This window comes from Balaenoptera physalus (assembly GCF_965194825.1).
Source record: "Balaenoptera physalus genome assembly, chromosome: 1".
NCBI classification, from domain to species: Eukaryota; Metazoa; Chordata; class Mammalia; order Artiodactyla; family Balaenopteridae; genus Balaenoptera; species Balaenoptera physalus.
Window position 1 is genome coordinate 161,068,340 of NC_138882.1, and position 10,811 is coordinate 161,079,150.

Consider the following 10,811-nt stretch of genomic DNA (forward strand, 5'->3'; position numbering starts at 1 on the left):
TTTTCTGGGTGATGTAAAATAGGAGTCTAATTTCATTCTTCTACAGGCACTTTTTATTAAAGAGATTGTCTTTTCTCCATTGAGTATTCTTGGCTCCCTTGTCAAGTATTAGATGACTGTATATGCATGAGTTTATTTCTGGGTTCTCAATGCCATTCCATTGGTCTATGAGTCTGCTTTTTTGCCACTAACATGCTGTTTTGATTACTATAGCTTTTTAATATAACTTAAAATCAGGAAGTGTGATGCTCCATTCTTTGTCCTCAGGATTGCTTTGGGTATTTGGGATCTTTTGTGGTTCCATATAAATTTTAGGATTTTTTCCTACTTCTGTAAAAAATGCCATTGGAATCTTGATAGAGATTGCATTAAATCTATAGATGCCTTTTGGTAGTATTGACATGTTAAGAATATTAATTTTTCCAATCCACGAATTCAGGATATTTTTCATTTATTTGTGTCTTCTTCAACTTCTTTCATCAATGTCTTGTAGTTTTCAGAGTAGAGATCTTTCATCTCCTTCATTAAATTTACTCCTAAGTATTTTATTCTTTTTGATGCTGTTGTAAATGGAATAATTTCTTTTCCAGAATATTAGTTGTTAGTGTAAAGAAATGCTACTGATCTTTGTATGTTAATTTTGTATCCTGCAGCTTTACTGAATTCCCTGATTAAATCTAACAGTTTTTTTAATGGAGTTTTTAGGATTTTCTATGTATAAAATTATGTCATCTACAAATATATACAGTTTTACTCCTTTCTTTTCAATTCCAATGTCTTTTATTTCTTTTTTCTTGCCTGATTGCTCTGGCTAGGACTTCCAGTACTATGTTCAATAGGAGTGGTAAGAGAGGCACCCTTGTCTTGCTTAACGATTACTGAAATATTATTTGATCAACTTGATGGGTGGTGAATTGACACCTTGTTTATTTTGAATGTCACTCACTAATTATAATATTAATGAGATGGACATTTAAAACTGATTATTGACCATATTAATTTTTATTTTTTATGAATTACTTATCATATAATTGATCCACTTTTTCCATTGGTTTTGTTTTTAAATGTATATATTCTGAATATATATTCTTTTTATATTATGTATATTGTATATACTTTTATATATTATTCATATATATCTCCTTTCTGTATCATATATGTTGCAAGTATTTTCTCCCATTTTATCATTTTTCTTTTGAGTTTTTTGGTATTTCTGTTGTTTTTGTTATCAAATCAATCAGTCTTTTTCCTTATGGCTGTGTGCACTCTTTGTATGTGATCTTATCTATACTTAGGAATATAATCTACATCTTAAAATTATAAAAAATATTTTACATTTTTCATGTATTCTTTTAGCTCTTTAATTTATCAAGAATTTATTTTTGCTATGGGGTGAGATAGATCTAATATTTTTTCCAGATTGAGAGCCAGTTGTACTAATAATATTTATTGAATAGTATATTTTTTACCCAACTGACTTAAAATTCCATCATTACTATATTCTAATGCTCCAGGTAATTATGACTCTATTTTGAATTCTACTCTTTTATTGATCTATCAGTATGTTTTTCTATCTGGCAGGACAAGTTTTCTTTTATCTTTTTTTCTTTAGGCTATTTTTATGCATTTTCTCTTCAAAATGAACTTTAGAATCAGCTAATCAAGTTTCCTAAATACATTTTTTGGGACTTGGATTGGGTTTTGAGTTAAAAAATTGCAGAAGTGACATATTTACAATATTGAGGTTTCCCATTCATATATATTCTGTCTTTATTTATTAGTAAAATTTTATAGCATTCTTCATATAGATCTTAAATGTTTACTAATATGCTGATTTTTTTTTAAAATTATAATTTTGTAGCAATTACAAATGTTTTTCTTTTTTCCATTATGTTGATAATAATTGGAAGGTGTTTTATCTTTGTTTTCTTTGTTCATTTTGTATGTAGTTTTATTTCTTAAATCTATTAACATCGACATTGTATTAATATATTTTCTAATTTGGAATCCTTTTTGCATTTAATGGGTAAACCCTAGTTGGTTATGATGTATTATTATTTTAATATACTGCTACATTTCACTTACTATTTTATTAAGGATATTTATCTATTATTTGCAAGGGAAGGATTGGCATTTAACTTTCACATTTTGTACAATCTTTCTATCTTTGCCCAATTATAGTACCAGTCTTGTAACCTAGGAAGCAGCCACCTTTCCCTATACTCTGGGACAGTTTGTGTAACATGGGAAGAATCTGTTCTGTAAAAGGGTTAGTAAAATTCATTCACAAAACATCTGGGCCCCAAGACTTTTTTAAAAAGGATAGATACTTGATTAACATAATAACTTGTTTTCTTGGTCTACTCAGAGATTTTACTTCTTCTTGAGACAATCTGGTCAGTTAAATTGTTGTAAAAAACTACTTATTGAATCTATATTTTCAAATTTACTGGTAAGAAATTTTATATAGTACTTTCTCAAAATTTAAAAAATACCCTTACTATCTGTCTTTTGTAATATTTTTTCTTCCTATAAGTTGCCTATTGTTTATATATTTGTATATAGTCATCATTTCCAAAAAAGTGTTTATTAATAGTCTTTTTCTATTTTATCAATTTATATATTTAAAAATTATTTCACTTTGTCAGTATTCATTTAATTGATTTTGTTTTTCTTTTTCATTGAATTTACTATTAAACCCTTAGTAAGAATGACAAATTGTATGGAAACACAAAAGACCCCAAATAGCCAAAGTGATCTTGAGAATGAAAAATGGAGCTGGAGGAATCAGGCTCCCTGACTTCAGACTATATTACAAAGCTACAGTAATCAAGACAGTTTGGTACTGGCACAAAAACAGAAACATAGATCAATGGAACAGGATAGAAAGCCCAGAGATAAACCCATGCACATATGGTCACCTCATCTTTGATAAAGGAGGCAAGCATATACAGTGGAGAAAAGACAGCCTCTTCAATAAGTGGTGCTGGGAAAACTGGACAGGTACATGTAAAAGTATGAAATTAGAACACTCCCTAACACCATACACAAAAATAAACTCAAAATGGATTAAAGACCTAAATGTAAGGCCAGACACTATCAAACTCTTAGAGGAAAACATAGGCAGAACACTCTATGACATAAATCACAGCAAGATCCTTTTTGACCCAGCTCCTAGAGAAATGGAAATAAAAACACAAATAAACAAATGGGACCTAATGAAACTTAAAAGCTTTTGCACAGCAAAGGAAATCATAAACAAGACCAAAAGACAACCCTCAGAATGGGAGAAAATATTTGGAAATGAAGCAACTGACAAAGGATTAATCTCCAAGATTTATAAGCAGCTCATGCAGCTCAATAACAAAAAAACAAACAACCCAATCCAAAAATGGGCAGAAGACCTAAATAGACATTTCTCCAAAGAAGATATACAGATGGCCAACAGACACATGAAAGAATGCTCAACATCATTAATCATTAGAGAAATGCAAATCAAAACTACAATGAGATATCATCTCACACCGGTCAGAATGGCCATCATCAAAAAATCTAGAAACAATAAATGCTGGAGACGGTGTAGAGAAAAGGGAACACTCTTGCACTGTTGGTGAGAATGTAAATTGATACAGCCACTATGGAGAACAGTATGGAGGTTCCTTAAAAAACTAAAAATAGAACTACCATACAACACAGCAATCCCACTACTGGGCATATACCCTGAGAAACCATAATTCAAAAAGAGTCATGTACCAAAATGTTCATTGCAGCTCTATTTACAATAGCCAGGACATGGAAGCAACCTAAGTGTCCATCATCGGATGAATGGATAAAGAAGATGTGGCACATATATACAATGGAATATTACTCAGCCATAAAAAGAAACGAAATGGAGGTATTTGTAGTGAGGTGCATGGAGTTAGAGTCTGTCATACAGAGTGAAGTAAGTCAGAAAGAGAAAAACAAATACAGTATGCTAACACATATATATGGAATCTAAGGAAAAAAAAAAAAAGGTCATGAAAAACCTGGTGGCAAGAGGGGAATAAAGACACAGACCTACTAGAGAATGGACTTGGGGATATGGGGAGGGGTAAGGGTAAGATGTGGCAGGGTGAGAGAGTGGCATGGACATATATACACTACTAAATGTAAAATAGATAGCTAGTGGGAAGCAGTCGCATAGCACAGGGAGATCATCTCGGTGCTTTGTGACCACCTAGAGGGGTGGGATAGGGAGGGTGGGAGGGAGGGAGACACAGAGGAAAGAAATATGGGAACATATGTATATGTATAACTGATTCACTTTGTTATAAAGCAGAAAGTAACACACCATTGTAAAGCAATTATACTCCAATAAAGATGTTAAAAAAAAAAGAATGACAAATAAAAAGAGGAAAAAATACAACTTATAAATATCAGGACTAGAAAAGAGGATATGCCTCAAATCTGCAGACATCACAATACACAATCAAGATATATTGTTAATAATTTTATTCTAAGAATTTTGACAATTTAGGTGAGTTAAATAAATCAATTGAAAAACAGATTAAAGAAAATAAAGAAGAAAAAAATGTATGACCACCTGAGTAGTTGCAGAAAAATAATTTATAAAAGCTAATACTTTTTTCTCTCAGCCTTATGAAGTATTATTGACAAATAAAATTTGTATATATTTAAAGTATATGATGTGATATTTTGATACATGCATGCATTGTGAAATGATTATCAGAATCAAGCTAATTAACATATCCATCGTCTCACATAGCTACCTTTTTTCTGTGTGTGGTGAGAACACCTAAAATTTACTCTTTTAGCAAAATTTAAGCATACAATACAGTATGCTTAAATTCAAATATCAAAGAAGATTGACAGTGGTCAGGAAATGCGGGGAGGGAGGGATGGAGAATGATAGCTTACTGGGTACAAGGTTTTCTTTTGTGGGGATTAAAATGTTTGGAACTTGATAAAAGTGGTGGTTGCATAACATTGTGAATGCACTATGAATATATAGTGAATGTGCCACTGAATTGCACACTTTAAAATAGTTAATTTTATGTTATATGAACTTCACCTCATTAAGAAAAATATTCTTTAAAAACAAAAGTACAAAAATCATACTCTGAAAACTACAAAACATTTTTGAAATAACTAAAGAATATCTAAATAAATGGAAAAACAACCCACATTCATTGATCAGAAGATAATATTATTAAAATGACAATACTTCTCAAATGGATTTACAGATTAAATGCAATCCCTACCAGAATCCTGGCTGACTTCTTTGTAGAAATTGACAACTTTATTCTAAAATTTATATGGAAATTTAAGGAACTTGGAATAGCCAGAACAATACAAGAATAACAAGGTAGGAATACTCAGGCTTCCCAATTTCAAAACTTACTACAAAACTGTAATCAAGACAGTATAAGAGTCCAGACATAAAATCATATGTCCATGGTCAACTGATTTTTGATGAGTGCCAAAATTATGCAATGGGGAAATAACAGTCTTTCCAACAAATGGTGCTGGGACAACTGGATAGCCACATGCAAAAGAATGAAGTTGGACCCTTATCTCAAACCATATACAAAAATTAACACAAAATGACCAAAATGTGAGTTAAAAATATAAAACTATTAGGAGAAAACAGAAGGGTAAACCTTCATGACCTCAGATTTGGCAATAGGTTTTTAGATATGATATCAAAAGCACAAGCAATAAAAGAAAAAATAGATAATGTGAAACTCATCAAAAATTTAAAATTCCATGCTTCAAAAAACAGCAAGAAAATGAAAACTTACACAATGGTAGAAAATATTTATAAATATATGTGGATCTATCTGATAAAAGACTTGTATCTACAATACATAATGAATGCTTACAGCAATGCAATACACGTCTCCAAAGAGGATATACAGATGGTCAATAAGCATGTGAAAAGATGCTCAACATCGTTAATCATTAGGAAAATGCAAATCAAAATCACAATGAGATACCACTTCATACCTACTAGGATGACTAGGATTAAAAAATCACATAATAACAAGTGCTGGCAAGTATGTGGAGAAATGAGAACCCTCATACACTACTAGTGGGAATGCAAAATGGTGCAGACACTTTGAAAACAGTCTAACACTTCTTCAAACAATTAAACATACAGTTACTCCCATGATCCAGCAATTCTATGCCTAGGTATTTATCCAGGAAAATCAACTTGTACACAAATCAAGACTTGTACACAAATATTAATAGCAATTTTATTTATGACAGCCCAAAATTAGAAATAATCTAGATATCCATTAACAGGAAATGGATAAACAAATTATGGTATATCTATAAAGTGGAATACTACTCAACAATAAAAACAAATGAATTACTATGTGCAAAAACATGGACAAATCTCAAAAACATGTTGAGATGAAAAACACAACACAAAAGAATACATACTCTATGGCTCCATTACATGAAGTTTAAAAACAAGTTAAATCTATGGTAGAAAAAAATCAGAACACTGGTTGCAGGGAGAGGAGGTGTAGAGACAGACTTGAAGGAGCACAGGGGAACTTTATGGGGTGATGAATCTGCTCTCTAAACTAGTTGGAGTGGTGATTACATGAGTGATACAATTATTAAAACTCATCCAACTGTACACTTAAAATTGTATTTTGAGCACGTCAGGGGGTCGGAGGATGTCAGGACTAGAAGGGCTCCCAAGGATATTTTGATGAGCAGGTATCAAAGGAACTGACTGATGAGTTTTATTATTTATTTCAATATATTCTCTCTGTGTGTGTGCATGCATGTGTGGTGTTCGTTTTAATGTGTTTAGGTAGGGCATGGACTCTTATTCTAGACACAAGCCCCACTACTCCATGTTGTATTATACCCAAACACCTCATGCATTTACTTTATTTGTCTGACCCCTAAATCGTTTGAGTTTGTAATTCTTGATGTAATGCCACATTCCTTCCCTGGATCCATATTATATATAAAGAGGCTGAAACCCAGAGGGGAAAGTACCTAAACAAGACCGCACAGTAAAACAGGTCAGAACTGGCATCCAGGTGTCCTGGTTCTGAGTCAAGGGCTTGTTCCCATTGCACCAGTCTCCCCCAGGACATACAACAGAAAAAAAGGAAACCCACATCTGTTGAGGCTCAGAAAAGTGATGTGACTTGCCCACCAACACAGCTCATGAGTAGCAGATACAAGAATTAAACACTGGTGGCCTGACCGCATTACTGCTGTGTTCCCATCTCACCAGGTTGGATGTCTGCAAAGCTCTGAGGAACTATCAGGAGCATACACAGGAGTGTTTTGAGACTCAAGATATAGAACTAGGAGGGACAGGGGGACAAGAGCCCTGGGAAGTCAGTTGTGATGGGGTTTGGGAAAGAGTTCTAATGCTCGAAACTGTGCTGCCCAGAAAACCAGGAGGTGGAGTATATGAGTTTCCTGTTGCTGCTGTAACAAATTGTCACAAACTTAGTGGCCTGAAACAACACAAATGTATTCTCTTATACTTTGGAGATGTCCAAAATGAGTCTTAAGGAGCTAAAGTCAAGGTGTCGGCAGGCTTGGTTCCTCCTGGAGGCTCCAGGGGAGAATCTGTTTCTTACATCTGCCATCTTTTAGAGGCTACTTTGGCATCCCTTGGGTTGTAGCCAAATCACTCCAACCTCTGCTTCCATGTTCATATCACCTTCTTCCCCTTTGACCTTCTTGCCTCCCTCTTATAAGGACCCTTATGACTATATTTAGAGCCCATCTGAATAATCCAGGATCATTTCCCCATCTCAAAATGCTTCACTTAATCACATCTGCACACTCCCTTTCACAAAGTTCCAGGACTTAGGACATAGACATCTTTGGGGAGCCATTGTTCAGCCTACCACACAGAGTCTCCAGACAACCCCCCTCAGTCAGCTCACTCCCCAAGGCCTTTCCTGGTCTGCTGAGACCCCGGGAAGCTTATCAGCATGAAGCTAATTCAGCAGGTGAACGTGCTCTCTAGAAAGTACCAAAAGTAGGTACATGAGACCCATGGTAACTTCAGGCTCCACCAGGATTTCCTACCTGGACCCTACCAAACTGTGGGGCCTCCTCTTCTCTTTGTCAGTAACAGTAGCAACTGTAAGAGTCCCCAACCTCCCAGGAATGCAAGATTAGTTTAACATTTGAAAATCAATTAATGTAATACACCATATCAATAGAATAAAGCACAGAAACCACATTAGCTCTTACTCTGTATTTCTATACAGTTGTAATAAACAATTTAAAAATGAAATTAAGTCCATTTACAATAGCATCAAAATAATAAAATACTTAGGAATACATTTAACAAAAGAAGTATAAAGCTATACTCTGAAAACTACAAAACATTGCTTAAATAAATAAAGATGATCTAAATAAATGGAGAGACATCTCATGTTCATGTATCAGAATACTAAATGCTGTTAAGATGTGAATATTCCCTAAATTATCTACAGATTCAACATAATCCCTATCATAATCCCAGCTGGCATTTTGCAGAAATTGGCAAGCTGATCCTAAAATTCATATGGAAGTTCAAAGCACCCAGAATAGGCAAAACAGTCTGTAAGGAGAACAAAGTAGGAGGACTCAAACTTACCAATTTTAAAACTTAGGGAGGGGCAGAGTAAGCTGGGACGAAGTGAGAGACTGTCATTGACATACATACACCTACAAATGTAAAATAGCTAGCTAGTGAGAAGCAGCCGCAAAGCACAGGGAGATCAGCTGGGTGCTTTGTGACCACCTAGAGGGCAGGGATAGGGAGGGGAGGAGGGAGACGCAAGAGGGAGGGGATATACGTATAGCTGATTCACTTTGTTATACAGCAGAAACTAACACAACATTGTAAAGCAATTATACTCCAATAAAGATGTTAAAAGAAAAAAAATACTTACTACAAAACTATAGTAACCGGTAATCAAGACAGTGTGGTACAGTCATAAGGATTTGCATGTAAATCAATGGAATAGAATTGATAGTCCAGAAATAAATGCTCACATTTATGGTCAATTGATTTTTTTTTTTTTTTAAGGGGAAGAGGAGGAAATGAGGAGCTTTTTTTTTTTTTTGATTGATTGATTGATTGATTGATTGCTATGTTGGGTCTTCGTTTCTGTGCGAGGACTTTCTCTAGTTGCGGCAAGCGGGGGCCACTCTTCATCGCGGTGTGTGGACCTCTCACTATCGTGGCTTCTCTTGTTGCGGAGCACAGGCTCCAGACGCGCAGGCTCAGTAGTTGTGGCTCACTGGCCTAGTTGCTCCGTGGCATGTGGGATCTTCCCAGACCAGGGCTCGAACCCGTGTCCCCTGCATTAGCAGGCAGATTCTCAACCACTGCACCACCAGGGAAGCCCGGTCCATTGATTTTTGACAAGGATCAAATTTTCCAAGACAATTTAATGACAAAAGAATAGTCTTTTTAATAAAATATGCTGAGACAACTGAATAACCACATGCAAAAGAATGAAGTTGGATCTCTACTTCACATCATATACAAATATTACTTCAAAATGGACCAAAGACCTCAATATAAGAGCTAAAAATATAGAACTTTTAGAAGAAAGCAAAGGGTAAGTCTTCATGACCTGGGAGTAGGCAATGACCCCAAACGCACAAGCAACAAAAGAAAAAAATAAGGATTCTTCAAAATTGAAAACATTTCTGCTTCAAAGGACACCAAGAAAGTAAAAAGTCAACCCACAGAATAAGGCTGTCAGAAACATTTTCAAATCACATATGTGATAAGGGACTTTTATCTACACTATATAAAGGACCCTAACAATTCAGTAATAAAGAGACAACTAACCAAATGAAAAAATGGGCAAAGGATCTGAAAATACATTTCTCCAAAGATGATATACAAATGTCCATTAAGCATATGAGAAGATGCTTAATGTCATTGGTCATTTGGGAAGTGCAAATGAAAAACACAATGAGTTAGTACTTTACACCCACTAGGATGGCTATAAACAAAAGCACAGATAATAACAAGTGTTGTCGAGGAGGAGGAGAAATTGGAACTCTCATTTCTTGCTGGTGGGAAAGTAAAATGGTACAGGCATGTTGGAAACCAATCTGGTAGTTCCTCAAAAAGTTAAACAGAGTTAACATACAACCCAGCGATTCCACTCCAAAGTGTATACCTAAGAAAAATGAAAAACTATGCCCACATATTGATAAAAAGAATGTTTATAGCAACACTGCTTATAATAGCCAAAAAGTGGGGAGAAACCCAAGTGGCCAAACCCAAATGATGAATGGATAAACAAAATGTGGTATAAATGGAATATTATTTAGTCATAAATGGAATATTATTCAGCCAGAAATGGACTATTATTCAACCATAAAAAATGAAGTACTGATACATGCTGAAATATGGATGAATCTTGAAAATATTATGTTAAATGAAAGGAGCCAGTCATAAAAGACCACATATTGTACGATTACATTTACATGAAATGTCCAAAACAGGCAAACCCACACAGACAGAAAGCAGAATAGTGGATGTCTAGGGTTGGGGAGATGCGGAGAATGGGGAGTGATGGCTAAACTGTATGGTATTTCTTTTTGGAATGATGAAAATGTTTTTAAATTGACTGTGGTGATAGTAGGACAACTCTGTGAATACCCTAAAAACCATTGAATTGTTCACTTCAAATGGATGAGTTGTATGGTATATAAATTAGATCTCAATAAAGCTATTAAAAATAAAAGAAGCAATAATAGAGAGAGCGAGAGAGAGAGAGAGTCCTTGACCTGCGTCTAAAACCCAG